The sequence below is a fragment of the Symphalangus syndactylus genome, chromosome 15, assembly GCF_028878055.3.
Source record: "Symphalangus syndactylus isolate Jambi chromosome 15, NHGRI_mSymSyn1-v2.1_pri, whole genome shotgun sequence".
Taxonomy (NCBI): domain Eukaryota; kingdom Metazoa; phylum Chordata; class Mammalia; order Primates; family Hylobatidae; genus Symphalangus; species Symphalangus syndactylus.
Window position 1 is genome coordinate 17,164,718 of NC_072437.2, and position 25,848 is coordinate 17,190,565.

A 25,848-nucleotide genomic window follows, 5' to 3' on the forward strand; every position below is an offset into this window, starting at 1 on the left:
GACTTTCTTCTTGTTGCCTAAATTGTCCTGATGTACTTAAATTTCATTTCTTCTTAAATCTTTTTTGGAGATGAGGAAAATAAGGTCACCATCTTGGAATAGCAGAATCTTTGATATCGGGAGATTATCTACCAAATAGTAATTGTCTTCTTGCACTCTGCTGGCATTGAGAAACTCAGTAATATGAAAGGCAGCCCTTTTCAATTGTTAAAACATTCTTACTTATAATTAACTAAAATCTATTCTGTAGATAATTCTAGGCCCAAAAATCCTCACTCGTAAAGTCGAATGGAATAGCCTTAATTCCTCTCCCACATAACAGGCCTCAAATTCATGAAGACGTGTTTCTGTGCTGATGTCTCTTTTCTCCATTGAACATTTACTGTACCTTCAACCATTGCTTATATAAGATAAGGTTCATTACCCACTGACCTCTGGACCTCTCTGGATAGATGTCAGAGAGGTGCTCTCCTGCTTCAATAAGGCAGCTAGAATTAATCACAATCTTCCTGCAGTGAGTTCAGTAGTGCTGAGTGTAGAAAGCTTATTATCTTCTGTGAACTGGACACCCTTCGTTCCTCTGTTAACACAGCCTAGGATTTCATTAGATCATTTGTCAGTCTCCTCACCTTGGATAACCCTCCATATCTATGGATATATTAACAGAAGGGAATTGAGAGGAACTTTTATCAGACCATCTTGTCTGATCCCTGAAACTTTAATCAAATAGCAGTGCTTTTATAGCAGGTTATCTGGAAACCTATATAAACGGATCGTTAAAAAGACTGTTGTTTTGGAACCACTAAAAATTGAGAGAGGTGGCTGGTATTAAAACATCCTTTCATCTGTTCCTGTACGGGTAAATTCAGTATTAATAAGCCACAACCATGTGTCTGGCTTAGACAGAGACATGAAGAACAGACCCCTGAATCTCAGTTCCCAGATGTCTCAGATAAGCTGATCGCTAATGACATACTGTGTGCCAGGTACTCTGATGAAGGTGTGTAACAGTGATGTGAGGACCGAGAGGAGGAATGCCCAACCCAGCCTAGGTCAGATGAGGGGTCATGGAGGCATCGCAGAGAATCCCATTCTGAGTTGGATCTTAAAGGAAAAGCGAGGGTCCTCCTGGCTCCCTTTCTTCAGTGACTACAACGATGCCTTTGTGCTAAGAAATAAATGAATCAAAATTTAAAATAAGACAAAGTTAAAAGTTGGATAGTTAATGAATAGATGGATCAGTTAATTAATGAGTTAATTAGATATAAAGAGTACTTCAGTCATGTGCCAGCCATGGAGATGAAAGATTAATGTATTCATAGAGAGATAAGCAGTTTGGTTAAGCTACAACTATGCTTTGTAGAGGAAGAACAAGAAATGGGACGAGAGAAGTAGGTAAGGAAGAAAATAATGTGAAGGAACAGGGACTAGATACAGAAGAAATACCTGGTGTTGCTCTTGGAAACGTCCAGCAAAAAAGAGAAAAGGGGAAGGAAGGCGGGAACATATTTGAGAGACACCAAGGACTAAGGATACCAGAGGTAGAGATAGAAATGTAATTCCTTGGTTTCTCACTTGGGCCTCTGTAAGAAAGAAGATTGAATTGACCAACCTTCAGATCAGAGGTAGGGCAGATTTTGAAAGTGAAGGGAGTGACAAATCCCCTCAACCATGAAATTCAACCAGTTTCCTTTGAATTAAATGTAAGACATAAGATGGAGCATTGATAAGAGAAATCCATAAGGAATGGACCACCCATTCCCAGTCTTCAATGAGGAGAGGGGACTAAATACGGGTCTCTGGGTTACCAGACGACATACGTGATAGTTGACGTCTTTGGGGCGAATGAGATTCCTTGGGGAAAGAGGGAAAGTACCCAGCGTGGAGAGAAAATTGCTAAACATCAAGGCCTGAGCAACTACAAGTATGTAAGAGGCTGCCTAAGGAAGAGAAATCCACAAACCAGACTTCAAAAGCATCTCTGAGAAGGGAAAAATTGGATATGTTGGTATGTTGAGTAACAAAGGCCAGCTGAGCAGAAGTTAAAAACAGGAAGGTCAGAATGATTAATGGATCAAAAGTTCTACTATCTTACAGACTTTAATTATAAAACATAAAAAAGAATACCTTTTTCTAAGAAATCAGCTAAAAGGGCACTTTCTTAATAACGAATCACTTTTTCCTGGCCATCTTTCTCATTTTAAGAGTCTCCTTTCAGCTACCCCAGTGCTAAAATGTATTTCTAAAACCTTCCAGAAAAGCTGAGGCAGGAGCAGAGGCTAGGTTCAGATATGGGGCCTTGAGATAGAGTTTGGATTTTATTCTCTGTGAAATGGGAAGCTTCGAACCATTCACATTCAGCAGCCTTGGACTGCAATGCCCACATTTTATCAGTAGTTGCTGATATCTAATAAGACATGGTTGCTCAAGACCTCGGTTACAAAGAAACCTGAGGACATGAATGGGTCTGGATAGCTGATGGTTCACCACTGTAAGCTATGGATCTGCCCCCTGTACCCCTTTACATTTTTAATGGATTGTTCCCCTAAATCTGTCTATACTTATAGCATATTCTATCTTTAGATCATTTTATTGTTATATTGAGAAAATGGAATCCATAAGTTTCCTCATTTTGACACCACCAAGTTCACCAGCCTCTGCATATCTTTGTCTGTCCTCTGCCTTTCCCCTTCAGACACATCAAGTGCCCCAGACGGAATCAAAACCCACCCTTCCCTTAGTGCTCTGTGCCTATCCTCACTCACCTTTGTGAATGCTTTACTTGGTTACTCTCAGGAGTCATCTCCTATCGCATCTGCATTTTTAATTTAAATTTTATTTGTATAAATGTATGGGGTCTAAGTGTAATTTTGTCACATGTCTGTATTGATAGTGGTGAAGTCAGGGATTTTAGGGCATCCATGATCCGAATAATGTATATTGCACTCATTAAGTAATTTCTCATCATCTACCCACGTCCACCCTGAAACTGTTTTGAGTCTTCATCATCTACCATTCCCACTCTACGTCCATGTGTATGTTATTTTGCTCCGACATTAAGTGAGAACATGCGGTATTTGTCTTTCTGTGTCTGAGTTGTTTTACTTAAAATAATAGTCTTCCGTTCATCCATATTGAGGCAAAAGACTTGATTTCATTTTTCATGGCTGAATAGTACTCTACTGTGTATATATGCTACGTTTTCTTTATTCATTCATCCATTGATGAACATGGGTTGATTCCATAGTTTGCCTATAGTGACTAGCACTGCAATAAACAGATGAATGCAGGTATCCTTTTAATAGAATGATTTCTTTTCTTTTGGGTATCCAAATATCCAGATTGTCAGAACCTGTGGTCCTCCTAGTTTTAGTTCTTTGAGAAGTCTCCATGCTGTTCTCCATAGAGGTTGTACTAATTTATATTCCCACCAACAGTGTATAAACACTCTCTTTTCTCTGCATCCTCACCAACATCTGTTATTTTTTTCTGCCTTTTTAGTAACAGCCATTCTGACTGGTATAAGATGATAGCCTCCTGCAGTACCAGAACTCTCCCTTTAAAATACAAATGTATGATACACCTCCCACCTTAACAATATTTAATGCACAAGTGTCCCAACCGCCATGCAATGCCCCCTTCACAGCGTAACCTCAAGTAAGGGCTGTTTCCACTGTCTCTACTTTCTCGCTTCCCAGTTTCATCACTGATTCCAAACAGATTTCTATTTCTTGCATCAACTGACCAAATCAAGACTGCCAATGAGCCCCCATTGGACCCTCTTCCACAGCTGTGGTATTCGGCTTTCCACATGTACCTAATTCAGTTGACCACTCCTTCCTTCTTGGAGCTCTTTCTTCTATTGGTTTCTACAACACTCTCATTATTCCACTTACCTAAGGCTCCTTCTCAGCTTCCCTTGGTTGATTTCTCCTTCCCTCTTCCTCTGATCTCACATTGATATCTAATATGAATCTCACACTCAAATCACAAATGAGAGTTTGTCATTTCACCTCAAATCCTCACTCGGTCTTCCCCACTTCAGTAAATGGCACCACCATCCGTCCACACAGTTAAAGTCAAAAGCCTGAGAATCTTCCTTACCACCTCCTCCGTTTTCTTCACTCCCTGCCTACAATCCATCAGCAAATCCCATCAGTGCTACTTCTGAAATATACATGGACCTCACCCACTTCTCCTGTTTCCACTGTTTTCTGTCTGGTCCAAGGGCCATCCTAGTAGTCTGGACATCCCCAGCCACCTGCCAAGCCTCTCTGCCACTGCTTTTACATCCTGTGATCCAGAGTCATCTTTCACTCTTTTCCAAGTGATGTCAGTACCCTGAATAAAACTCTCCAATGGCTTCCCACCTCACACAGAACAAAATCCAATTCCACGTCGGGGTCCCCTACCCAGCCTCCTCTCCTCCTCCAGGTTTTCCAGAATTCCCTGGACTCACCATGCTTCACTTTTGCCACATAAGCCCTTCTGTTCTTGAAGTCACAAGGCACATTCCAGCCTCAGGACCCTTGCACATGCAATCCCTCTTGCTGGAACACCAGTCTTCACAGGCTTGGCTTCTCTCTCCATTCAGGTCTCTACTTAAAGATCACCATAATTAACAGCTTTCCTAACCACTTCGCCTCAGGTAGAATCAGTCGCCCTCGGCTGTCAGTTGGGTCTCTATCACACCATCCCATTTTCTTCATATCACTTTTTGCTATCTGAAATTAACCTTTTTTAAATTTATGTTTTATATTGTTGTGTGTTTTCCTAAACTAAAATATAAACTCAATGAAACCAGGTACCTGGTCTGTTTTACTCAATTCTGGGTCCCCTCCAGGGCCTGGTATAATGAAGTGTTTAATAAATAATAAATCAATGATAAACCAGGGATAAATGCTGTCTGACTATGATTTGGGGATTCTTGATACATTGAAATAACATTTATAGAGGTAAGAGTTTTCGCCCTTAAATTCTGAAACCCTCGTAACCTGGCTAAGGCATATAAAAACCTCTGATTTAAAATTGTAGTTGAACTTGCAGGCTGAAGAATTTGTTTTGACATGAAATCTCTACAAGAGTGTGTAAACATATTTACATATGATCTCTCCCAGTGAAGTTTAATCATTCTTGGAAATTTTAAGCACTATTGGCTATTGTTTTGTCATGGAGGGGGTTCATAAAGAACATTAAAAATAGAGTCTAATTTCTCTTTTAAACTAGAAAAAACAAATTTGCAGAAATCACCCAAATATAATACTCCAGTGGGAAACAAGAACACAGGAAAGTTTTAAAACTTGCAATTGCCCACAAGTAAGCACCTAAGAGGCTATTAGCTGCCACCTGGTATCACAACCTCATTAAGTCTCCAGGCCCACACACTGAGAAACAAAAGGCATTCTGGAGATGTGGCCTCGATCAGAAGAAGTGAGAATAGTTCCTAGTCTTAGCAAGGTGGTCATGGTCATTAGACCAGTATCCTGACCACACGAAGGCTTCCTAAATTCCAGAGCTCCCCGGGTTGATTTGCAAGACCCTCCCTGCCTATGTTTCCATGGAGATTAGAGCTCTTAGATTAGAATAAGAGGGACTGAGCACTTGCCTCAGGGGAGCAAGTTGCAGATGCCAGGTGGGGTGGTGACAAGGCTTGCGGGGATGCTATGAGCTTTGCAGAGGAAAGAGACTGGCGGCCATCACTCAGGCCTCCAGCAAGAAAGAAAGGGGAGCATGGGGAGCCAATTTGGGGCTAACAAGCAGTATAAACTCCATTTGCCATAAAAAGGAGTGTGTGGTTTGTCCACGCTGCTGCACCAGGGTCAAGGCTGTGTTAAGCAGGAGCACAGAAGCACAGTTAGGAGTGTGGGCTGCTAAGAGCTCAGTGCCTGGATAGACAGCTTTAGGGCTCCACGCTGCTGTCCCTCCCTAATGGCTGCAGATTTCAGGGAGTTGTGTGACCTTTTCACCACTCAGCTTTCTCCTCTGTAAATACACCTACACACCTGTGGTCACTATTTTCTCTTAGGGTTGCTGGAAAAATTAATATTAATAATCCCATTGTAAGAACATAATAGAAGACAGCTGTTATGAACAAAAGAGACTAAATTGTAGCTTGTGTGGCTGCTTCTAGAGTTCTTCTACCCCCATCGTTGCGTTCGGCCATCATCTCTCAGCCAGTTTGCTCTGAGCACCTCTTTTCTTCCCATCAAACTCAACACTGTTTATCTTGATAGGACCTGGTACTTCTCAAAATTGAAAACAAGACTATAGTTTATTATTTATATCTGTCTATGCATTGTGCTGTAACCTACATGAAGGCAAGTGTCCCATTCACCACCCTATATCCTCACAGCCTCGTTTGGGGTTTGAGCATATTTCTATTTGACTCTTAACTCAATCAATATTTGTTGAATGTTGCTCTGAAAGCTGCCTGTCATGTCTGTCGTCATAGTGACAAAAGAATATAGAGTGACAGTCAGGGACTCCTTGGTGAGGAACATGCATGAGCATTAGTGTGTGAACATTTAAGTCACTTCTCTCAGAGGCATCTTTCCTTACTTCTGAGTGAGACTGTGGAGAAATACCGAGCGGGAGGCCACTTACCCACCTGTGACCCTGTGCCAGACGACTACCCAGAACCCCAATTCTTTCATCTATAAAATGGAAATCAGGGTAGCAAACCCACAGGAATGTTGTGAAGACTAAGTGTTATACAGAAACCATTTTTAAATTTATTTTCAAGCAAGAGTAACCATCTTTAAAACAAATATGACAGGTAATCCCAAAATATGAAACGGACGAAGTGGAACTTCAGGAGGACAGACTCTCTGCTTGGTTCTCAGCACATCCCCAGGAAACCTCATCAGAAGTTAGAGCTCATGGGACCACAGTGTCAAAACCGCTGAGGCTCAGGCTGTCACGCACTGAACAGGGAACATAATAGACTTGGAACAGACATGCACTCTGTCTCTTCTTGCTTATCTTCTTTGCATTTAGCTGAGGTTGCTTCATAAATAAGTTCTAGCTCTAAGGGCAGAGAGGGGAGGGGTAGGTGACTTTCCCCCAGTGTGAAATTGAAGTTCTTATCTTAGAGCTATACAAAGTAAACTAGCATCTGTGTTGGCAGTTCTCTAAGTTTTAAGTTGTGGATATTGTGTTAAAACACAGATCCAAGTCATTAAACACGAACAGCAGGCATGAAAGAAAATAACTCTTGCACAGTACCATTTCACATGGTTGTAGCCAGAATTATATAGGTAAAAATGAGTCCCACCTAGGGATAAAGCAAGAATTTTTACTTGACATCAAGAGCATGTGATTGGTGCAGGGCCATTTCCCAACAAAAAAGCACCCAACACAAAATATTATTTCATTATCTTTTCCAGCTTTTTTGAGGTATAATTCACAAATAAAAGTTGCATATATTTAAGATGTACATGTTTTGATATACATTGTGAAAGGATTACCAGCTTCGAACTAATTAACATATTCATCACCTCACATACTTAATATTTGTTGTATATTATGACAATACCTAAGATCAATATCTTAGCAAATTTCAAGTATTCAATATAGTATTGTTAACAATAGTCACCACGCTGTACATTAGATCTCTAGAACTCATTCAAAAAATATTATCTATATAAAAATATTATAACAGCTACAAATGCACTATAAAAGGTATGGGTGAGAGTCTATTGTTTGTTTGTTTGTTTTTAATTTTCCCTCCATTGTAAGGAGATGGGGAGAGAAAACTGGTTCATTGCACTTTTTGGCAACTGAACTCTGTTCTCTGATTGGCATGTCTCTGCTTCTCTCCTCCCCAGGCAGAGACCACTCAGCTCTGCCTGCAGCTCATGCCTCTGGCTAAGCTTCCTGGCTTCTGCCTGTCACTCTCAGCCTGAGCATCTCCTCCAGCCCCTTGGCTTCACCACTTCCCCTCAAGGGACCTTGTCCACTATGACTCCCTCGACCTCTAGATAAAACGGTTCAGTTCCACATGCACCAGGGCACTAGATATCCTTTGCATGTCTTTATCTTTCAATTTAGCTGATGGTGCTTGGCTCACATTTAATGGAAACTTTCCTTCTGCCAGAGGGGATTGCTTTATCTATCTTTTTAATACAAAAGTTCAGCCGTTGAATCGGCTTGGTAGGTGAGCTGTGGGGCCCAGCAAGAGTGTCAGGAAGCCATTTTTTCCTTCCCAGTTCATCAGAAGTGTTCCTTGCACCCCCAAACAGAATTGCCCCACAGCACACTGGCAGCTCAACATTTGAAGGTGTTTTCTAGGAATGCAGCAAAATGCCCTAAAATGTCCTCGTATGAGGCCAAAACATCCAACCTGAATAAAAACTCATAAATTTACCTGGAACTATGTTGCTGTCTCTGGTCCAGTCTCCATGGGAAGACATCCAATACTTATAACCAACAAATTTATGTAATCTTTTGAGTTTCCAAGTCTAAGAAAAAATGTGGCACAAAGCCAGGTTCAGGTGAAGTCTAACAATGGGGATCAGCCATAAGCTGAATGTTAAGCTGGGGAAAATAACAAGTGCTCATCAATTATTTTCTAAAGTTACTCTGGACAAGACCCAATAGAATACTCTTACTCCAGTCCCTGCAATGCCTTTTATGCCAGCCAAGTGCAAACCTGAACAAACAACCCTTTTCTTGGCACGGCAGGCAGGTCTTTAAAGGAATCCGACTGCCGCTGACTGCGCCCCAGTCTGCTTTTATCAGAAAAGCAAAGGAGCTGGATGGGCAGCCTCATTCCCAACAGGCTCTTTCCACTGTCTGCTGCAGAGAGCAATGCTCCCCTGGGGTTAATACACTGCATAAGAGACAGAGTGAAAACTGACCAGTGACCACCAAGGGGGATGCTGGTGCCTCCATCAGCCACACCATCTGAGGAGCCCCCCATCACATCAGAGAGACTGAGAGGCAGAGCCTGGCCAACCCCTTCAATCGTGTTCCCGGTGCCTGGGAGTCCATTGAGAAGCATCAAGCTGGCCTGAGCTTCTTTTAACCTCGAGAACAAAGACCAGTGTGAGTGGAGATCAGGAAAAGAGTGAAAGGAGAAAGGGACAAATTAGGACAAAATGCCTGGTTGATAAAGGGAACAGAAGCAAAATGCACCCAACTGTTTGAAGTCAAGGGCTCCCGAAGAGAAGGCAGGTTGTCCTTCCCTTTGCAAGGTCACTAGTCACAAGCGTGCAACCACCACAGGGTAGCCTCCACAGCCCTGAGATCTCCTTTTCCCTCGCAGTTAGGTGAGCATAGGATGTGGCAGCTGACTCAAGCAGAAGCAAGGAGTCTCTGCCAGGGGTTTGGGATTTGAAAGAAAGACAGAGAAATCTATACTCCTTTTGGACACCAGGATCTATGGCATGTGGTATAATGAGAGATAAAGGCCGCAGTTCTACGCGCTCTGAGTACAGGACCTGTTGGGTTAGAGTGGCAGGGCACCTTCCACCCACCCATCAGGAAAGCAGAGAGAGCCGCCTTGCAGATAAAAATGACGCAGGTGCACCCGGGCACGGTGGCGCAGCCAGGTGCAGTGGCTCATGCCTGTAATCCCAGCACTTTAGGAGGCTGAGGCGGGCGGATCACAAGGTCAGGAGATTGAGACTATCCTGGCTAACATGGTGAAACCCCGTCTCTACTAAAAATACAAAAATCATTCAGGCATGGTGGTGGGTGCCTGTAATCCCAGCCACTTGGGAGGCTGAGGCAGGAGAATCGCTTGAACCTGGGAGGCGGAGTTTGCAGTGAGCCGAGATCAGGCCACTGCACTCCAGCCTGGTGACAGAGTGAGGGTCCATCTCAAAAAAACAAAGAGGCAGGTGCACAGGGCTCAGGTGCCCAGACCAAATGTCTTCATGGGCAACCTTGCCAGAGAATAGTCCCACTCTCCTAGATTATTTAATTTTTCTTCTATTTCATAACCAAGTGGAAGTCTGCCCCATCATTGAACTTTAAGCAGAAACTACCATTCATTTATTCATTCATCCAACAATATTTACCCAACAAAACACTGTTCCAGCTCTTAGACAAAACTGAACAACAACAAAAATGTAGCCTTTGTAGAACTAACATTCTAGTGGGAACTGATTAGGAATAATCAAGACAATATAGAAAGTAACTTACATAGCTTGCTACAATGATAGAAGAAAACCAGGCTTCTCTGCCTGTGGAATAGCCCAGTTCTATCTATAGAGCAGCAGAAAAAAAAAATTACTCAGGATAAAAGGAATCCTAGAGAGAGAGTGTTGCAATTTTAAATGAGTAGTCAAAGTAGGCCTTTCTCAAATGAGGAAAGATTTTAAGGAAGTAAGGGAAGAGCTATGTGGATATGTAGAGAAAAGGATTACCATCAGCTAAAACAGCCAGTGCAAAGGCCCTGAGGCAGAAATGTGCACAACCTGTTTGAGAAACAGCGAGGAGGCCAGTTTGGCTGAGGCAGTGTGAGGGAGAGGGAGGGTGATGGATGGAAGTTGTGATCAGAGATGAACGGGGCACTCATTGTTTCTAAAGGAGTAACGCAGGTCTGCCAGCGCAATATGCATCATGCATTTTTGCAGTTTCTGACTATGTGTGTTCTCCATGAAAGTCAGTTCACCATGTCCAACCACAGAAATGAAAGACCCCATGTCTTCCTGTCTATCCCATCATACCTAGAGGACAAGACACCTTCCCTGACTCAGTCCCAAGGCATTAAAATAAGTAGTACAAAAATGAATAGCAGAATGGATTTCTTTCATCGCAGGGATACCAACAATTGGTGTCCTGCAGTCCGGCAGGGTGGCGGGGGAGGCCTTTCCAGGCTTTTTCTTGGAAAATACTGATTTTGCTCCCTGGCTTCCAAAACCATGGTCAGGTATTTTTGGCAACTATCATAATAATTTATTCAGGCAAAAACCATTTATGAATCTTTAAACTATTGAGTAAAGGTTGAAGAAGAATAAGATATTTCCAATGTCTCTAAATAGCTCCCAATAAATTATTTACTAATCACAAAAAGGGAACTAGTAACTTTACAGTGGCGAAACTTGGCAAAAATCCACAGTAAGCAGGTGATCAAACTTAACATCGTAGATAATGGGACACTAGTCTGTCCCCCTTATTAGATTGAAATTGTTGAGAATAAAGTCAAAGTCTTTTTCCAGATTCTTTAGTGCCACTTGTCGTAGCAAAGGTTGAAGAAACCTGGCATCTATTGGATGCCAGATATGTACTCATAGTTCTCTGCCACGTGGTCATTTTTTCCACTTTACACAGGAAGAAAACAATGGTCAAAGAGAGAAAGAAACCTTTCAGTGGTTATACATCAATAATTTACAGGGTCTAAATTTGAACCTAGAGTTTCCTGACTCCAAAGTCCAAGTTCTTTTCCCTTTCTTACACAATTTTCGTCTGAAATCTAATCATGCAACACTGGAATTCATTAATCACGTGACAGAGATTTCTTTTTCACAAGATTAAAGAACAGAAAATTTTGCATAGGCAGGAATCACAAACTTGACTGCTAATCAATGTTCCCTTAATACACAAAATAAGCCAATTCAGGGAGCTGCAAGAAAATGGTGCATGATCAGGGCTAGGCAGACTTGAAGAACGAATGACACATCTAAATAGGGCAGCTGCCTTCAGGTCCAATCCATTGTTGGCATTAGCAGTGAGAACCCAAGATTGCCAGATCATCTGATGTTTCCTAAGAAGAAGGATATCTGAATGTGTGTGAATTTTTAAACATTGGCAGCTAATTTTTAAAAAGTGAAACACTCAGCTGGCTTAACTAAACACATCTATATGCCTGAAGTCACTATGTTTGGCCCGAAGTCACCAGTTTACAATCTCCAGCACAGACTACTGTTCCTACTAGCCTTCACATTGCCCGCGCTGGTCCTGTCTTCTCAAATGGTATTGGTGTGAGTGATTCGCTGTAAGTACCCACCCAGGATTGCTGCCATCTTTAGAAACTCAGCAGACTAAGTTGAGCTGAAATGAAGTTAAAGTGTAACAAGTTGTTGCTGGTAGTTCACAACTGATTATCTGAGAATGAGAAGGAGGAACGAATTTGGAATTGAACTCCTTAGTCTTAATTCTCAGTCCTACTGATTGCCACCGCCTACTAGGAGTCATGTGATTTTGATGTAGCCACTCCTCATGTGGGCCCTTGAAGTGACAATGCTGCTGAGAAATAACAATATACGCCTCAGAAATATGCATTCCAGGTATTGTAATGCAGTGAGCGTATTTTAAAGTGGCAAGTAAAGTAAAAATGACTACAATTTTCTAAAACTTATTTGCACTGAGAAGAAAGAACATGATGCTTTCTTCACTCATTTATTAAGGAAATACAGCGTGGACTCTTTCACCAGGCTGCAAGGTTCATGCCCAGGTGCTGTCACTTAGCATCTATGACCTTCAGCAAGTTATTGAACCTGCACCTCACTTCCCTCCTCTCTAATATGTGAATAGTAATAGTGTCTACCTGTTTAGTCAGGGGTCTCCTCAGAGACGTTATTAATAGCATATATAGAGAGAGAGATAAGAAGATCTTTATTAGGAGAATTGGCTCACTAGACTATGGAGACTAAATCCCCCGATACACCATCTGCAAGCTGGAGAACCAGGGAAAACGGTGTGGCTCAGTGCAAGTCTGAGGGCCTCAGAACCAAGGAAGCACATGGTGTAACTCTCAGTCCAAGAGCCCAGGGGGCCACTGATGCAGATCCCAAAGTCTGAAGGCAGAGAGCCTGGGGTTCTTACATCGAAGGACAGGAGAAGAAGGGTTTCCCGTCTCTGGAAGTGAAAGAAAGAATTCACCCTTCTCCCACCCTTTTGTGCCATTGGGCCTCCAGCCTTTTAGTCCAATATATTTCGATTGGATGGTGTCTGCCCACACTGAGGGCTGGGCTTCTCACCCACCCACCAACTCAAATGCCAGTACCCTCCAGAAACACCTTCACAGACACATCTGGAGCAACCCAATTATTCTAACCAATTGACAAACCACCTGGGTTTCTCTTTCAGCAGAAGAGGGACAGGCTCAGTGCTTACTATAGCACTGAGAATAATTAAAATATACATATTAATAATTAATATTTTACCAGCTATCTGGGTATCCCTTAATCCAACCAAGTTGACAATCAAAATCAACCATCACACTACTTGAGAGTGTTGGAAGTTTTAGGCGAAGAGTTAGTGGCACAAAAAAATTATGTTTTATGTGTTATCTATTAACTTTATAAGAAAATACATTATTTAAAATAATGTAAGAAAATAACTACAATTATGGCCATAAAATTAACAAGTCTTAATTTGATAGGGCAGCAATCAGCTTTCTCCAAGTTTCTCTTAAATATAATAATTTGTTAAGAATCTCCTCAGCAGCAATTGATTGACGATAGCTACCAAAGTCATTATGATTCTGCATAATTTTAAAGCAGCTATTTTTTACAGATACTCAGAATGAAATAATAAAAAATAGAAGGTGATGGAAATAGTTATAGATACTTAAATTGAGCATTTTTCTGAGCATAAAAAGTTGATGTAATCATGACTGTACAAAGGTGACATAAAATATCAGTTTAAGAAAAGGATGATAAAAACTTTTTTAAAAGCATTTTGTCATACACCTTACAGAACTGCTAAATTGCCTTTCCATTCCCAATAACATGAGTAAAGGCCTCAAAGCCGGTATAAAAATATGTGAAACAATCCATTGCAGGAGCAGCCCCTGATAGGAGAAAACAGGATTTCCAAATCAATTTGTCACGATCCAATATGGATTAAGCAGTTTATTTGTTTTGACATTTCTCATTTGCTAAGTGCCAGCATGCCAAAGTAATCTTTCTGTGATACAGACACCAACCAGAACATTTATTATTATTTGTTTAGGGGATTTATAGCCCCTTTCCCTCCGGAGAAGTCATTTGAAGGCAGAAATATTTGGAAATTGGAACTGCATGTGGTTTCACCTGATAATAGTTTAATCTCATCATCTCCCCACTGCAATGGAAAACTATGCTCTACAACCTTGGAAAAGGGGTGAAAGACCTTCCAGATTTATGTAGCAAACACAACCACCCCACCTTAGACTTGAACATCTACCCCTCACAGAAAGTAATAGTAATGTGTATTCTGGAATCTTTTTAGTCTGATATATTTCAATTGCTTTTCCTTTGTGTTACTGCGAAAGTAGGGTTAGGTGGAGACTTACAAACTCTTAATAGAGACTATTAAATAGAGAGTATTAAAAACGCAAGAGATAAGATAAGGTAGTGGGATGATTCTTGATTTGGAGTCAGACCAACTTGAGTTTGAATCCTAGTACTTCATTTATTAACTATTAGTTTACATTAAGCAAGTTACATAACCTCTCCAAGCTTCAGTTTTCTCAACTGTAAAACAGTGCTAATATTCTCTTCATTGGATTATGGTGATGCTTAAATCAGATAATAGGAATAAATTGACTAGTGTAGGGCTTGGCCCACAGTACCCCATTAAATGTGTGCCATTCCCTCCAGCACTCCATACCTTCCCTAGACTCTCACTTTGTGTTTCACAGGAGAGGCAGAGGGTGGATACAAAAGGAAGTAAACAGACATCTTTCTCCAGCAGACTTTACATCACTTAGAGCAACTCATGGAGGCTTCATTCTCCAAAACATCTTCAGCCCATGTCAGGGCAGGACTGCGAATAAACAGAACTAACTCCAGTTCTGTGTACTAAAGCTTAGCGTAAAAGAATGTAAGAAAGAGAACAGGGAGGAATCAGAGCAAAATGAGCAGAGTGGTAAAAGGATTTTACCTTGACATAGTAACGACAGAACTCTTAACCAGAGAGCTAGGAATGTCATCAGAGAACAGCCATTTCCAGCATCCCACACCCTACTCTATTGGAATGACACCTCTTGGTTTAAGCAACAGTTTACACAAACTATTGCCATTTTTACTTTCATGTATTTATATCTCTTTGGAACATTATGTATATCAAATATGTGTTGAGTGCATTGTCTTAGGTGCATGTTAGAATTATTATTTATAGAGTGTGACACTGAAAAGGAGGGACTAATAAGACCCAGCTAAAATCTGTGTTTCCGGTTCCAGAAAGTAAACTAAGTGAATTAAGTCCATGTCCACATAAAAGCTAATCTCTGCTTGGCAAACAGAGGGTGAAATATAACCTAGAACTCTCCCAAATCCAAAGCATTGCCACTGCCTAACAAATCTGAGTGATGAGAGCAACATTGTTAGGGAGGGCCTGAGTGCCTAACACTGAGCTGACCATTTTCTATGCACAACCTCAATTAGTTCTCACAGCAACACTGTGAGGCAATTGCTGTCACTATACCTCTTGAGATCAGGAAACGAACCCTTGTAGGTTATTGGCCCATGCCAACACTAAAAACAGGAGCCTAGAAGCCAAAGATTTTCTAGTTCTTAAACCTATACTCTTAATTTTAAGTGAACTCCCTTCATATCAACCTGTATCCTGCTGAATAGACATATAGTGGGTCTCACCTATTCTCACAGCAAGACCCATGCTTGGAAGATTCAGGCTTGGAACATAAATGGGTAGGGAACATAAGAGATGGGCTTGGAACATAAGAGATGAGATCAAGTCTGAAATAAATATCGAAAAGAATTCTAAGACAAGTTATTGGCCAAAAAATTCCTGTAACATAAGTTTACTGGACTCATAAAAGAAAGCGAAAACCAAAAGAAGGGAACCTGAGAGCAGCTACAAAATAGGGGCTAATAACAAAGGTTTCAGAAAGAGGATTACAGTCACGAACCAAAACAGGACACCTAAAAGAGTGATGCAGGCAGGAGGATGAACAGAAGACAAATTCGAAAGTTGGAAAAGTTTCAAGCTAGACCACATCTGCAGTGCAGGCTCTGTTTAAAGTGAAGCATGTGGTGGTTGACAATTGAATTTCACAATCCCAAATATCCCCTGGTTCTTTCAGGGCACATAACTCAATAGCCAGGAGAAATTATTCCTGCCATTGGGGGAAAATCTGTGTCCTGCTGTTGTTCCCGCCCAGGAAATTCAGATCCTCCATGTTCTCTGATTCTGTGCACAGTGAAGTCCGGGCTCAACACTCCTAGCTGAAAAAGAAATTGGAAAAGTGTGTTTCTGGTATTTTTGCTTCTAGGCTAGGAATTTGGCTCTCCTCCACAAAATCTCATCATGGTGGGGGAATCGGCTATGCACAGTCAGGGAAATAAAATGCTGGACACTTAAAAGGAATAATAAAGGTCCATTGCTGAATTATTTCCATTTCTTCCGTTAACTATGACCTCAAAACACTACACAGACAGTCCTATAAAGCCCTCCTTACCCCATCTCAAAACTTCAGAAAATTGCAAGATTTCAGGCTACAAGCTTAAGTAGAAAGCATAAATTGCTTCCCAAGCCTATCTTGCCCCTAAGCTTGTCTTTGTTGGATCTGATGAAATCTCAATTCCAAGACCTACCAGCTTCCTTCCCAGAGTGGTTGGAAATGTCTCAAACCATAAAGTTGTTTTAGAATTAAACATTCCTAAAGAAATTGCTGAACTAAATATATTTCAAGGTCATACCACCTTCAAACCTGTGCCCCTGCATCACCCACTGGGCCACGTTGCTAACCTCAGTTCCTTAAACTGATGAGGATCAAGGACACTGCCCCACAGGACTACTGGAATCTTCTTGGATGTTCTCAGTCCTGGGGAGCTCAGTGTATTGCGGTAGGTCATTTGTACCTAGCTAGCCTCATTCAAGAGCATCTTTTAAATATAGGCATAGTTACGTTTTAGCACTATGAAAAACTGTGGTTTAAAAAACTGTGCTGTGATTTAAAAAGTAAATCTTGATTAAGACTGCCTAGTGTTAAACTCCAGACCACCACTTACTAGAGGTATGAGCTTAGGCAAATTATTTTACCTCTCTGAACCTTAGTTTTCTTATCTGTAAATTAGGAATGTTAAAAGTCTCTGTCTTGTAAAGTTTTTGAGAGGATTAAAACAGTAATACATAATGATATACACAGAAGCATCTAGAATGGTTTCTGACATGTTTAATTCCTTGGCAATCCTATTAGCAACCTTTTTATGACAAAATTGAGGTTTAAGATTACATAACCTGTCCAAGATTATACAGCTATTATGCGAAGAAGCGATTTCTCTAAATTCATTCCAAAGAGTTGGCTGAGGACTCTGATCAGAGTTATGAAAAAGAAAATGAAAACAAAGAGCAGAGTATATAATAGACAAGGGATCAAGAGATCTAAGCCCCAGTTTTCATGTTTCTAAAATGGCTGGGTTGGGTTTGATTTCCAGGTTAAGATGGCATTTGTGTAGCAATTCCTGATTTTCATCAAATTTCCCCACTAAAATAGCAAAGAAGACATAAAAAATTAATTACGTGATATTCCAGGAAATTAAGGATAATAGCAAACAATTGATAGAGTGTGGGAGGGATTTCCAGTACATAGAGAATAGACGGAGATAGACTTACCAACAAAATTGCTGCCCTGCATTTACGTTGCTCTCTGAGATAGAACAGTACATCCTGCTCAGATGATGCCTTCTACCCACTGCCTCCCACCAGCTGGGAGTTAGAGGACCTGCATTTTTTTTTCTTTTTTTTTCTTTTTTTTTTTTTTTTTTTGTGATGGAGTCTTGCTCTGTTGCCCAGGCTGGAGTGCAATGGCACGATCTTGGCTCACTGCAACCTCTGCCTCCTGGGTTCAAGTGACTCTCCTGCCTCAGCCTCCTGAGTAGCTGGGATTACAGGTGGCCTCCAACATGCCCAGCTGATTTTTGTATTTTTAGTAGAGTCGGGGTTTTACCAGGTTGGCCAGGCTGGTCTCGAACTCCTGACCTCAGGTGATCCACCCACCTCGGCCTCCCAAAGTGCTGGGATTACAGGCGTGAGCCATCACGCCTGGCCAAGACCTGCAATTTTTTTAAGTGCATCCATTCCCAGCCACCTTGCCTCACCTTACCATTCAGGTACTATTGTAGAGTTGTAAAAGTTAGCTCCTCCATGTGGCCACCACCACCACGCTATTCACCATCTGCATAGCCCTTTAACAGGCATTCTGAAATATCTAGAATTTCTAAAGCTTAATGACCAAGAAAACAGTATAATTTGTGGAAATAAGTGCAGGACAACCAAGTGAGAACAAGCAAAGACTTCAGAACTTGCTATACCAAAGGAGGCAGCAAACATCACTTGTGTTTTGGCAGTGACTCAAAGGCAGGCAGAAAACAGAGAAAGCTTGAGAGTAGGAAAAAGTAGGAGCTCAGATGTGCCCTGATTGGAGGCTACTGGCCCAAGGAAGATGGAGAGGGGTGATCTAGAAGCAGGGCATCTTCTGTGATTGCTTTGGGGCACATGTGGTCTTCTCTAGGTGGTCATAAGGTAGAAGCAGGGACAAAAATTAGAGGAATTGTCAGTTATTAATCAAGTCCTAGCCATTTGGAGCTGATGATTACTTACAGGGGATTTTGTTTGGTTTCCTGAGCTGGTTCCTGGAGGTAGTGATCTGACTTCCTTCAAGTCTGACTTATAGATAATAGGCTGGCATCCTGAGCTGGTTACTGTAGACAGTGGGTTGGCTTTCTGGGATTGTTGCTCTAGATCTGTTTTTACATATAGTCTGGCGATTGCCTGTTTCTCTATTCAGTCTCTCAATTAATTACATTTTGGGATATGCAGGTGAAGGCAGAAACAAAGAAAAACGTGTTACCAGAATATGCCAGAAATACTCATTTTTAAATATAAATACTTAGGATTAAAAAAGAATCATGGATACCCACAAGTGATGTGGGGATAGAACTTATCAGTCTCAGAGTCAGAGGCAAAGTTCTTAAGCCACAGGATAAGAGAAGAGTTTATCTAAGTCTGGAAGAACTTTACTGGATAAATCCTGCTTTCAAGATGCACATTCTGTTTTTGTCCTGACACAGGTTTTCAGTAAGCACCTAAGTGGAAAGTAAGAGCAGCCAAAGGAAGACTTTGTATTCTATCTGCTGGCAAATGCTAAAAAAAAAGACCAATGCTTCTGAGTCAAAGGAGAAGAAACAATAATTCCTAAATTTCCTTATGAATGTTTATGCGACATCATAAAAAAGTAGAGTAGCAACTATCCTAAAGATTTTAAGGATCCTGTCTCTGAAAATTACTTGCTACATGTAAAATAAGAATTTGTAGATAAATATTTGCCTTTTTCTCGAAGATATACAAGAAATCATAGATGCCATTTTTTTAAAAAAGTATGCTGCCCTAAAAAGAGATCAATATAAGACAAAAAGATGAAAGACTGAGATTTAATCTGAAATTGGAAAACTTTGTGACCTTCTCTTAAACTGCAAAAGTAGAATTAAAATCCCAAGGTAGCATCATTAAAAGAATCTACATCTGTTTAGGTCCTACTCAAGGAAAAATTAAAGAAGTTATCTCAAAATGCAAAGGAAAAATAAAAATACTAGGAGTCAATGATAAAATGAAAGGCAAAGTAACAGGGAGCAAAAGAAACTAAAATATATGTATACTTAAATGAAATGAAAAAATTAATTGCATCCTTAGATAAAAAGGGTTTCAAAAATAGAATATAAAACTTGAAAATAGGACAAATTTTAAAAATCAAGAAAAACAACTCTGGTTTTCAACAATAGAAGAAACATCACATTGACCTCATATTTCTCCATCATCAGAATAGATTTCAGAAGAAAATAGAGCAATGTCCACATAGGTGAATAAGAAATCAAAGACTTCCCTACATCAAACTAGTTGTTAATTCACAAATGGGAAGGAAAGGGTTTTTTTTTTCCAGATATGCAAGAAAACTGAAAAAATAATTTTCATGTATATTGCCCGAAAAAAGACTTCAGAATATACTCTAGATGACCAAAAATGTAATGAACATTAAAGAGCCAAAAATATGAACTACATAACCTAAAGAAAAAAGGCTGAGCACAGAACAAAATTAAAAAATACAGTAGTTACATATCTAAGTGATTTTTTGCAAATAAGATAAAATCACCATAATTTTTTTTTGAGACAGGGTCTCACTCTGTTGCCCAGGCTGCAGTGCAGTGGCACAATCACAGCTCACTGCAAACTCCACCTCCCAGACTGAAGCAATTCTCCTGCCTCAGCCTCCTGAGTAGCTGGGACCACAGGTGTGCACCACCATGCCTGGCTAATTTCAATTTAAAATGTTTAAATTATCCTTTAAATAATAGAGTAAAATTTTTTTTCCAAAAAAGTCTGTAGTTTACTAACAATTTTACGTATCAGTAAGATTCAGATTTATTTTTTGAATGATAAAAATGTAAAAGTTCACCAAAGTTTGCTAAAAATATGCTGAGATTAGTTTTACATAGGGCAGCGTCAGAAGTTATGATACTGTTGTTCATTGGTAATTAGAAAAATTTGGATTGCACTGTGTTTTTTAAAAACTTCAAAGGTAATTGCCAGCGGAGTTAAACACAGGATGCACACCTGTTTTCCAAATCACTACAGAACAAAAAAACAAGATTCAAGAATCTGCAAAGAATAAAAATAGGTAATATTTATTTAACTCTCATTTTATGCTAGGTACTATACATGTTTGCTCTCTTTTTTCATTTATTTCTTAAGACCATTTTATGAAGTAGATATTATTATTTGCCACATTGAAGATATAAAAAATCAGTAAATTATTCAAAGACAAATAGTTTGTAAATGTTAGAACTGCAATTTTAACTCAGAAGACTAGCCTTCAGAGCCGGTGTTGAGCAACCGAAACATGTTGCTTCACCTAAATGTTTATTGAGAGCATAGGATATGCCAGAAACCCTGCTATTATTTCACTTAACCTTTCAACAACAAGACAAGATAAGCAGGACTATGAAAAGAAGGTGCAAAAAACAAGAAAAGTCATTATATGTATCAATTATACTAGTGACTTCAACGCCTAATGTTAAAGCACAAAGATTTGTGGATTTGACTTTTTATTTGCTTATTTTTAATTTGGGGGATAACATTTCGGTTTGAGCCTGAAACTAAATAATACTAAATAAAGAAAGAAAAATAAATAAATAAAAAGATACATCAGATATGAAGCAAACAGCAACAAAAAAAGAGCCAAGGAGATAAGATTAATATCAAAGAAATACTCAATATTAAACGTATTAAAACTAAAAAGGAGACTCACCACATTGTATTAATTATACAAATTATACAAACAATAAGACAAATAGGCAATACATTTATACTCCACATAAAATGATGTCATAGTTATCTAACATATTATATATAACCTACATAACTATACATTTTAAAATTATATATCTCTCTTATAAATGCAAAGAACAATGAACAAAAAGCAAAAATACAGTGGACCCCTTCAATACACCAGTACCAACATGTGATAGATCAGATACATTCAAAGACATAAATAATTAAAACAACATAATTAGTAAATTAATCTTAGTCAAGCTAAACCAAGTTTTACATTCTACAGAAAACTCAACAGTAAATTGAGCCGAAAACAATCTCAATTCCGTAATTGTAGAGGCAGAAATTATAGAGGCAAGATTATCAGATAATAATATATCATCTGATAATATTATAAATGTGTTCATGTGATACAAAGATCCTGAATGCTAAAACATTATTTGAAGACTTAATCAATACAAAAGAGATAGAAAACATTGCAAAATAAAATCATAATGAGGCCACCAAAGGAATATCTAAAGCCTAAGAATACTATAATATTTTTAATTTTAAATTTTTATTTATTTATTTAAGAGACAGGGTCTCACTTTGTCACCCAGGCTGGAGTGCAGTGGTGTGATCACAGCTCACTTCTGCCTCCAAATTCTGGGCTGAAAGTATTCTCCCACCTCAGCTTCCAGAGTAGCTGCAACTACAGGCATGAGCCAGTACACCTGGCTAAAAATAGAAAAAATACTAATATGTCATTTTTAAATGGAGTTTAAAATATTAAAAATAACTTGACCAGAAAATAATAAATGTGTGAATAAAAAAGAACAAAATAAAAAACAGATGCAGAAAAAAATTAAAATTAATATATATTAATAAAATAGTTGTTTCTCAGGGAACAATTTAAGTAACAGGATTACCAAATCAAGAAAAAAAAATCAAATTTAGAAAAAAGTTAAATCAACAAATATAGAATATTTTGAATAATTTCAAGTTAAGAATTTGATATATTACAAAGAAATGGAGGTTATACTGGAAAAACATTAAATAACTAAACTGAAAACCTGAATGTGTCTAAAAATAGAATGAATGAGGTAAAGACTGTATTTTATTATGTGTCCAGGCACACAGGTGAATAATTTCAACCTCTCACTTGCTAGGTCATCCTGGTCATTTATACATCTTTTTACATCTTGGAAAAAAGCTGAGGAATGTATCTTGAGAATCTACCATAACTCTAATAAACAAAAGTTTGATAATGAGCAAAACAGAAATTAGAGATCAATCTTATATATTTCTGTATGTATATACAAAAGTCCTAACTGAAATACTATCAAATTTATAACACTTTAATATCAAGAACAAATCCTTGAATGCTTTAATAAGGATTCTAGCATTATAATAATAGTCATTCTAGCGTTATAACAATAGAGCCTAGAATTATTAACTCAATCTGGAAAAATCTTGTAGTTACTTTAATTGATGGTTAAAAAGAAATACTTAATAAAATTCAATCATTATTCTTGATTTTATAAGTTTTTTTAATCTTAAGAATAAAAACATGAGATAGATAAACAATCTCATACCAAAAGGCATTGCCATTAGTAAGTCAATGAGCATCAATCTCATTAAAGGAAGGTTACAACCATCATTCTCCTTTACCATTGTTCTGGGTGCTACACGGAGACTGAAAACAGATTATAATAATTAGGAAGAGACAATAGTATCATTATTAATGACAGACACTGCTATGTATCTAGAAAATCTATATAAATAAGCTGAAAAAACCTCTTCAAATTAATAACAAAATTCAACACAGTAGATGTACACAAGACAAATACACAAATATCAAGAATTTTCCAGTATACCAATAACAAACTTGTAGTAAAATGTTTAGTTTTTACAAAAGCCTTGAAAACTGTTAGCATTTTTTTCTGGGCATATTACTGTGCAAATGTATTTTTTCTACCATGTATAGAAAACATGTAAAAAGAAAGTCAATGCATAATAAAAGAGAACCTGAATACGTAATCAAAAGCATCCATGTTTCTTGCTTGTGTAGACAGAGGAAAGACATTGACTCCTTGCAGCTGCATGTGTAGGTTAGACATCCCGATTAAAACCTCAAGTTTGGAACTTCACAAAATGATTTTCAACAATACAAAGAATTTAAATAATATAAATGTGATAATTATTAAGAACCATTTTATTAAAAAAAGAAAGAGGATGTGATCAGCAAAAAAAAATAAAATATGCTACCAAAAATAGTTTCAATTTTAGCAAAACATGTGCAACATCTATGACAGTTACACATTTAATTAGAAAATGACTAAGATTCCAGTGGTGAACTGGAAAACAAATATAATCAGAAATTCATGAAAGAGAAAATTCAAATAACCAGAATGTGTAAGGGGCTCAAACAAAATATCAAAAAATACTCCCAAATAATCTAATTTACAAATGGAGAAAATATCTGAATAGACATTTCTCCAAAGAAGACATACAAATGGCAAATAGGTATATGAAAAAGTGTTCAATGTCACTAATCATCAGAGAAATGCAAATCAAAACCACAATGAAATATCCTCTCACTGCAGTTAAAATGGCTTTTATCAAAAAGACAGGCAATAATGAATGCTGGTGAGGATGTGGAAAAAGGGGAACCCTTGTGCTTTGTTGGAGGGAATGTAAATTTAGCACAGTCACTATGGCGAACAGTTTGGAGGGTCCTCAAAAAACTAGAAATATAACTATCATATGATTCACAATCCCACTGCTATCTATATATCCAAAAGAAATAAAATTCATATATCAAACTGATATCTGCGCTCCCGTATTTATTGCAGCACTATTCACAATAGCCAAGACATGAATCAACCTAAGTCTCCATCAACAGACAAATGGGTAAAGAAAATGTGGCATATATACACAATGAAATATTATTCAGCAATAAAAAAGAATAAAGTCAAGTCATTTGCGGCTGCATGGATGGAACTGAAGGACCTTATGTTAAATGAAATAAGCTGGGCACAGAAAGACAAATTTTGCAAGTTCTCACTCAGATATGGGAGCTAAAAAAAAATTGACCTCATGATGATAGAGAGTTGAATAATGGTTATTATTACCATTATTCAGTAGTAGTGGGGAGATGAGGACGAAGTGGGATGGTTAATGGGTACAAAAATACAGTTCAATAAAAGCAATATGATCTAACGTTTGACAGCACAAGAGACTCAATTGGCTTAATTATTTTGTTAAGACACAGGCAGTAAATCTTTCTACTCAGTAAAATAAAATCTAAGGTGCAATTGGTAGCTTTGGATTTTATCTTTAGCCCATTAGTCTCATCTCTTCCTTGGTAGTTTAAAACTTTTAATTAATCTAAAAATAGAATTTGGGTTTGAACTAGACAATCTCTAGAGGACTTTCAGTAATAAGTCATTTGATTGCTCTAATAGTGTCACCATTCAGTTTCCCACAACTATTGTGTAAGTAAAGGGAAGCCATATACATCTAAGCCATTCTTAAGACTGTTGATAGGCCAGGTGCAATGGCTTATGCCTGTAATCACAACTTGGGAGGTCAAGACAGGAGAATTACTTGAGCCCAAGAGTTCGAGAAAACCCTGGGCAACATAGCAAGACCCCTTCTCTACAAAAAAAAAATATTTTAATAAGATTAGTTGAGCATGCTGTTGTGCACCTATGGTTCTAGCTACATGAGGATGACTTGAGCCCAGGAGATTGAGGCTGCAGTGAGCCATGATCACACCCTTGCACTCCAGTCTCAGCAGAAGAAAGAAAGAAAGAAAGAAAGAAAGAAAGAAAGAAAGAAAGAAAGAAAGAAAGAAAGAAAGAAAGAGAGAGAGAGAGAGAGTGGGGGAGGGAGGGAGGAAGGGAGATAATGAAAATTCAGTAAAGTGGATTATAAAATTCCATGCTTATTTCAAACTATATGAAAATTAAACAATGGAAATAATTGCTTAGAATGTATCTGAATGTTTCTACAAATTATTTAGATTCTTTAATTAGAAAAGCAAGTCTTACAAGTTTTATTTAACAAACAAACTTGAAATATCCATGAAAGAAAGCTTTTTTATGTAGCCCGACTCTATGAGCAATGTATAATGATGAATTGACAAAGACATATCATTTGAGGTTTCTTTAAAAAAATTTGAGTGGTGTTTATAATTTTGCTTAGATTTGAGAAAGAACAATATCACTTGGATTTTAAGTGGGGATACTAAGATGCTGTTTTCCATTCAGTTGTTCAGAGTAAATTAACCGGTTATTTATCAACTTACATCTATTTATAATTGTATAGTGTGATCATTGATTTTGTCTCTTAAAAAAGTAAATCTGTTTATTGTCACTATACATAACCTTTAACTAAACGAAGAAATAAAATTTTAAAGGAAAAGTAAGCAGATGATCTGCTAAATGACAGTCAAGCTAAATTGTGGCCTCAAAACAGACTTTCAAATAAATATGACTTAAATAGTTGACTCAATTTGCTTAATTCTCTTGTTAAGACACAGGCAATAAATCTTTCTACTCACTTTAGTAAAATAAAATCTAAGGTGCAATTGATGGTTTTGGATTTTATCTTCAGCCCATTAGTCTCATCTCTTCCTTCTTTAAT